The sequence below is a fragment of the Nannospalax galili genome, unplaced genomic scaffold (genome assembly GCF_000622305.1).
Source record: "Nannospalax galili isolate Female #2095 unplaced genomic scaffold, S.galili_v1.0 scaffold1745, whole genome shotgun sequence".
Taxonomy (NCBI): domain Eukaryota; kingdom Metazoa; phylum Chordata; class Mammalia; order Rodentia; family Spalacidae; genus Nannospalax; species Nannospalax galili.
This window is the reverse complement of record NW_008352148.1, coordinates 298,663-305,957: the sequence shown is the minus strand read 5'-3', so window position 1 is coordinate 305,957 and position 7,295 is coordinate 298,663. Positions and strand designations below refer to the sequence as shown.

The window sequence follows — 7,295 nt, the reverse complement described above, 5'->3', positions numbered from 1 at the left end:
TGTTACTTAGTGATGTCGCATACACACACACACACAAATTAACCAAACAACAAACAAGCCAACAAACCAAGCAAGTAAAGAAACAAACCAACCAAAATAAAAAAAAAATTAAAATGTTCTTCAGAGTTTTGTATTAAGAAAATAGAGACACCCAGTGTGGTGGTGCACACTTTTAATCCCAGCACTTGGGAGGCAGAGGCAGGTGGATGTCTGTGAGTTCAAGGCCAAATTGGTCTATATGGTGAGTTCAAGTCCAGCTGGGGCTACAGGGTGACCCTGTATCAAAAAGACCAAAGAAAATAAATTTTGGTAACTGAATCCATTCCTTCAGTGGGTTTTGGCACATGGGAAATGATGATATTCTAGTTTGTTTCTCCATTGCTCTGACAAAAATACTCTGACCAATACCAACTTGGGGAGTAAAGGGTTTCTTTCACTCATATCTCCTGGTTCACAACTTATCAGGGAACCCAAGGTAAGTACCCAGAGCAGGAACCTGGAGGAAGGAGCTGGAGCACAGGTCATGGAGGAATGCTGCTTACTGGCTTGCTACCCTGGCCTGTGCTCAACCTGGTTTCTTATACAATATAGAACAACCCGCCCAGTGGTGGCACCACCCACAGTGGGCTGGGCCTTCCCACATCACTCAGTAATCAAGAAAATAGCCCATAGGCCAGTCCAATGGAGGCAATTCCCTAATTGAGCCTCCCTCTACCCAGGTGTGTCAAGTTGACACCAAAGCTATCCAGCACACTTGACCCCTTGTCAACTTGACACACAAACACATCATTATTAAATCACAACCTTTCCATTTCTTGTCCCCGAGATATGTTAATCCATATTACAGCATAAAACAGCACCACCTTAAAAGTTCCGCAGTCCTTAAAAATTTCATAGTCTCTTTTAAAAGTCTCTTAATTGTGGACGTCTATAAAATCCAAAACATGTACTGTCTTATTTCAAAAGGGAAGAATCGGGCACACCTAAGGAAAACCTAAATCCAGCAAAGTAGCTCAAGGCTAGACAACTGGGATTCACTCAAACTTCTGGGCTCCAAAGGGTTCTGGCAGCTCCACTTCTCTGACTCTGCTGTCCACGGTACACATAGTTTGTCTCATAGGCCCAGGCTGGCTCCATTCCATACCTGCTGTTGCCCTTGGTTGTTGATGGTCCTGGTATCTCCAAAAAGCTGGGGGTCTCTACTGAAACTGAGGCTGCACCTTCACCAATGGCCTCTTCTGGCCTCTCAGGGTGCAAAGCTTCAGATTCTCTCCATGACCCCTTGAATTGTGGGGGCTTCAGTGAAACTGAGGCTGTACTTTCACCAGTGGCCTTTCCTGGCCTCTCAGGGTGCCAAGCCTCAGCTGTTCTCTGTGACCCCTTCACTCTTTCAATACCAGAACCATGCAGGACACTCTTACACATTACCAAGCCCTGCTTCCAGCTTGAGATGGAGGCCCGGGTCCCCTCTGAATCATAGCTTCTGTGTGCTGACCCTGAGGAAACACTTCCCAGAAGATTTTGCCACAGTCATGCTGGTCTCTTGTTACTTAAAGCTGATTTTTCAGTCCTAGCTAACTAGCATCAACTGTTTGGGTAAAACAAAGGTTTCACGTCAGTGGTTTGGGTCTCTTCTTAATCACTGCTGATTCTTCAGCCCTTGCTGACCAGAATCCACAGATTCCCAATTCAAGACATCACACAAATAGCCCTTATAGTCTCTGCTTCCCTTTGAAGCCTCAAAAGCTAGGCCTCCATTTTCCACGACTCTTTCCGCATAACTGCTCCAAGCTCCATAGCAACAAACTGTAAGCACTCAATGGCTTTTCCAGCCCAAAGTTCCAAACACTTTCACAATCCTTCCCCAAACACCGAGGTCAGGTTTGTCACAGCAATACCCCATGATCCTAGTACCAATTTCTGTTGTTTCTCCGTTGCTGTGACAAAAATACTCTGACCAATACTAACTTGGGGAGGAAAGGGTTTATTTGGCTTACATCTCCTGGGTCACAGTTCATGAGGGAACCTGGGGTAGGCACTCAGGGCAGGAACCTGGAGGCAGGAGTTGAAGCACAGGTCATGGAGGAACACTGCTTACTGACTTGCTCACCTGGCCCCTGCTTAGCCTGCTTTCTTAAGGAATACAGAACAACCTACCCATGGGTAGCACAATCCACAATGGGCCAGGCCCTCCTACATCATCTAAATATCAAGAAAATACCCCACAGACATGGCCACAGGCCAGTTCAATGGAGACAATTCCCCAATTGAGGCTCCCTCTACCCAGGTGTGTCAAGTTGACAACTGAAGCTATTGTTGTGGGGTGCTTCACCACAGAAGACCACTCAGACAAAGTTTTGCTTAGTGAAAGTTTTTGCTGGCCAGTGGCTACTATACAAGGGTGTTGGAACCTAAGTGTGCAGCCCCAAGTCATCTCTAGGGTAAGCTTTTATACAGAGAAACCATAACCAGGGGTGAAAAGTTTAAGTTTCCAAGCTAACAGGTGCAAAGCCCCCTTAACAATTTCTATTCTATTAAGCAACAATTAGTATTTTGCAGAAGGAAGCCAAGCATAACCTACAGAAGCCATAAGTCTGCAGTTAACAGGTGCTCTCCAGAGCACACTAACCTGTTCTCAAGACATTTGGGGTCCTGCTGATGTGCATTCCCATATCCTAGGCCAACTGCCTGATAATTTCAGAGACTAGGGACAACCTAAACTTTAACATGGTGTAGCTATGGTCAAGAAGGTGCCATATCACAGTATTCAGCACAATGGGCAAAAATGTTCAATCCTCTTTCCTAAAAACCAGGGCTTGGAAAACAGGTGAATCAGGCTGCACTCAAAATTGGGCCAAGATGCACTATGTGCTAATCTTAACAGACCTGCTTAGTATGACTTCAGATGCGCCATCATACTGAGTTAAGCGTCCCATCTAGTCATTGTTTCTCTCCTCTTTAATAAAAATATATGAGCCTAGTAGCATTTCAGGGTTGTCACTGTAAACGCACCTAGCTATTTGGCTCTTTCCATTTCAGATCCCTAATCATTCTGGGTCCCTGGTTTACCCCACTGTCAAATTTAATCCTATGGAGAGCGTGAACACTAACTTACAATAAAACCTTGATATTCAGGAGTTTGGGAGTGGTGTCTGGTTTTGTCCAGGCAGAGCTAGCAGTACTCAGTTTAGAGGAAGCAAGAATAGGAGCTGAGCGAGGCTCTCTCGCTATGTGGCTGCTGTCCCTTGTGCTGTCCTGGGAAGTGCTGGGCTCAGCTCATAGCTGCTTTAACACTGGGTCCTCTCTTGCAGATAGTTACAGTAACCTGTGCAGTTTCTTGGCCCGGGAGACCGACTCGGTGGTGCTGTCAGTGGGGTGAATGACCTGGGACAGTTGGCAATTTATTGGTGAGAGGGTCTATTTGGGGCATGGGTTTGGGTAGCTGTAGATCACAGAAAGGGGTCTTGACTTTAGAGACTCTTGCACATGTTTTTATGGATGTGGCTATAGCACCTTCAAAACAGAAGTCTGGAAATAAGTCCACATCTTATGCTCTGATGAACCATGACAGAGGGAATACAAGCTTATGGAGCACTGAACTCTTATAGGACATTACAGAGCCATTCAGTAAATAACTTGGAAGGAGACAGCATGACACAAAAGAACCTAAGTAGTATAAAGTCTTAAGTGACCCCTTTTCAAAAACTTATACAAAGGCTAATACCTTCTTTGTGAGGTTGAAATTAATTATAAATTAAAATTATAATTGAAAGAATACTTTCTAGGAATAGACGCAGACGCAACAAAACATTGGAAATAGAAAAGAGTTGATGAATATTGAAGTGGGATGGCTCTTCTTTCAGTGGGGTGGTTATTGACTTGGGGAGGGTGGTGGTATAATCATGATTGGATGATGATCAAGGTCAAGGTCATGGTTGTTGGTTGATGATTCTGAAGGTGTTCATTGTACCATGAAAATACCTCTATACCTACCAACTACCAACTTTTCTAAACCAATGTAGAGCATGACTTAAGATCTAACTCTGGTCTTTCTGAAATAAAGGGGTCATTGATGGGATGGAAGGCAGAGGGGCCTGCTCACTAAGACCAGTTTCTTGGTCCAAGAGGACCAAATCTGTAGGACAGTTTAAAGAAATAAATGAGGGAAATTGAAAGCTGCCCTGATAAATTAGGCCACGTCAATGGCTATCTCTCATGTGTTGGCATCCCTCAAGCTGGGTAGATCATAAAACTGTGAGTGGAACAAGTCACTCAGCATCTCTGGTCCTCTCTGATGGTATGAGGAGGACGGCATCGGCATCTTCCCAGTCTCCAGAGACTTCTTCCCAGCTGGCTGCCACGGTATTTGAACTTCCAATGCAGGAACTCATGTTTTGGAAGGCCCTGGGGACAGGTAACATCCCTTGAATGACAGCACAGAAGGGTGTGTGAGCACCCGCTCTGATGTCTGGAAGGCAATTCCTCAGTGTAACATTCTAGGTACTTAATAAGAGTTCTGATTCACAGGCCAGAAGAACTGTGGAAGAGTTGCCCAGCCAGAGAAGGAGCTTTGGGCTGCTAGAGGGCTGCTGTGTGCTGAGATGCTGAAACAGCAGACATCCGTCCTTCCTGTCCCCTCCTGTCACCATCCCTCTTAATCTCTCCGCTGCCTCCCCTTATGTTCTCCTTTTTACTCTCTCCCTGGCAGCAAGCAACTTCCCTGGCCTTGACCTTGGCTAGTGTTACCGTTCCTGGACCAGAATGTCAAAGCCCCCTGGCCCTTGCAGCTGCAGTCGCTGCCTCTACTGCTTACGTTTCCTCTGCTGCCTTCTCGAGGTCTCACCTGCCACTGTCAAGGTCACTTTGAGGAGGACAGCATCGGCATCTTCCCAGTCTCAGTGCTGCTATTAGAGTGGTCCAACTACCTGTTTGAGCAACACTTGTCTTCTTAACGCACCCATGGCCAAAGTTTCTGGCCGCTTTCACTCAAGGTCACTTTGAGGAGGACAGCATCGGCATCTTCCCAGTCTCAGTGCTGGTATTAGAGTGGTCCAACTACCTGTTTGAGCAACACTTTTCTTCTTAACGCACCCATGGCCAAGGTTTCTGGCCGCTTTCATGGGCCATCTGGTGCCACTGTCTAGGCATTCAGGGGTCTCTCGCCCTTGCGGCCCCTTCTGTGTCTATGGGCAGCTTTCATGGCTCTGCCTCAGTGGTGATTTTGCACTGCTGTGAGCGTGTGTCACCGATTCTTCCTGTAACCAAATCAGTCTGCTCTCCTAAAAGCAGGCCAGAAAAGACCACTGAAGTAAAGCAACCCCAAGGGGCAACACAGGAAGATGGCTCCCAGCTGGCCTCAAAACTGAGCCTAGCAACCTGTGTGTATAGTCAGAAAAGTATGTGCTTCTCAGCAGACCTTAGGGAATCACTCTGGTGTCCTTGACAGCCCGTGCCCTACCTCTGGCCCTTGTGGAAAGGTGGTGGGGAAAGTCTGGCACGAGCTGTTCTAAACAGTGATGACTGGGCTGCAACGTCAAGAGCTAGAGATGTTTTAGCAGCAAGTGACTATAATCATTGTTTAACTTCCTCAAAATGTGTGTGGTGTTTAAAGTGACCAGTGCTGGTATTAGAGTGGTCCAACTACCTGTCTGAGCAACACTTTTCTTCTTAATGTACCCATGGCACCAGATTCTAAGAGTTCTCAACTGGGAAATCAAATTGCCTCATCCCCCAAGACTTTTGCTTACATGCAGTTTTACTTACAATATATGTATTACCAACATTAATATCAATTTTAAGTATCTAACAGTGGTTTTAACAATGCCCCTCCTGTGGCTAGTACTTCAGGGAGAGATGGAAACCCCAGCCTGTCTCAGTGGGTTAGAAGTAGCTCCAATTGCCTGTTCTGGGCCTTTGCCGATTGTTGTTTCCAAAGGGACAGCCTCAAACTTGCCTGATCATCTGTGGGAAACATGATGGGTGTTGGAATGGAAAATTCTGGCCTCTCTGACTCTGGGCACATTCTTCAAGTTCACATGGGAAAAATGAGGATAATGATTTTTATTTTTAGGGTCATTCTGAGGACTTAATAAGGTTCTTTCTCCTATGGGAATATAAGATGCTGTCCAAGTGACCTCCATTGACCCATGTGTAAATAGATTAGTTGTGTTGCCTCTTTCCTCTTCAGGTACCGCAAGCTTCCTGACCACCATCACCCTTCCCTTTCCGAGGATTGCCTGAATGCCTCCATCCACTTCCTGAAGGACCTGCACACATATGGGGTGGACCCCACCCGAGTGGTGGCCTGTGGAGAGAGTGTTGGAGCGGGGGCTGCGGCCATCGTCATGCAGTCTTTGCTCAGTAGACCTGATCTCCCCCAGATCTGTGCTCAGGTCCTGATTACTCCAGGCATGCAGCTCATCAGTTTCCATTTGCCATCACATCAGCAAAACCAGAATGTCCCATTCCTCACCAGAGACTTAATGATGCTGGGTATATGTAAATACCTTGCCATTGATCTGTCCTGGAGAGAGGCCTTGTTGAAAGGGACTTGTGTACCCCCGGACACTTGGAAGAAGTACAGGAAATGGCTCAGTTCTGACAACATCCCCCAAAGGTTCAGGGGCCCAAACTTACAACCTGAGTTTCCTGGACCTTTTAATGAGGCCGCCTATCTAGAAACCAAGCAAATTTGGGATGCAGAAGTTTCACCCCTCCTAGCAGATGACAAGACCTTTGCTCAGCTTCCCCAGGCATTCCTGGTGAGCTGTGAGTATGATGCCCTCCGGGACGATGCCTTGCTGTACAAGAAGCGCTTGGAAGACCAGGGAGTCCCTGTGAGCTGGTACCACGTGGAGGACGGCTTTCATGGATGTGTGATGTTATTTGATCAGAAGCTTTTCTCTTTCCCCTGCTCTCTGAAAGTTATAAGGGCTGTAGTCAGCTACATAAAGGGCATCTGATGTCATCTAACTTTAGGAATTCTCTATTTAGTTTTTGTTTGTATGACCTGTCTATTGGTGACTGTGGGGTACTGAACTCACGTTCACTATCACTGTGTTGGAGTCAGTGTTTGATTTTATATACAATAATGTTTCTTTTATGAAATCGGGTGTCCCTGTGTTTGGTGTGTATATGTTTAGGATTGTGATATCCTCTCAGTGTATTGTTTTCCCTTAATGAGTATGAAGTGACTTTATCTCTTTTGACTAGTTTTAGTTTGAAACCTCTTTTGTCAGATGTTAGAATAGCAACACCTGCTTGATTCTCTTTCCATTTGCTTAGACTATCTTTTT

General features: G+C 46.0%; 1 pseudogene; it reads left to right on the top strand.

Annotated features, from left to right (window-relative positions):
- Positions 1-6,962, top strand: part of LOC103746745 — an 18,584-nt pseudogene extending 11,622 nt beyond the window's left edge.
- The last annotated feature ends 333 nt before the right edge of the window (positions 6,963-7,295 follow it).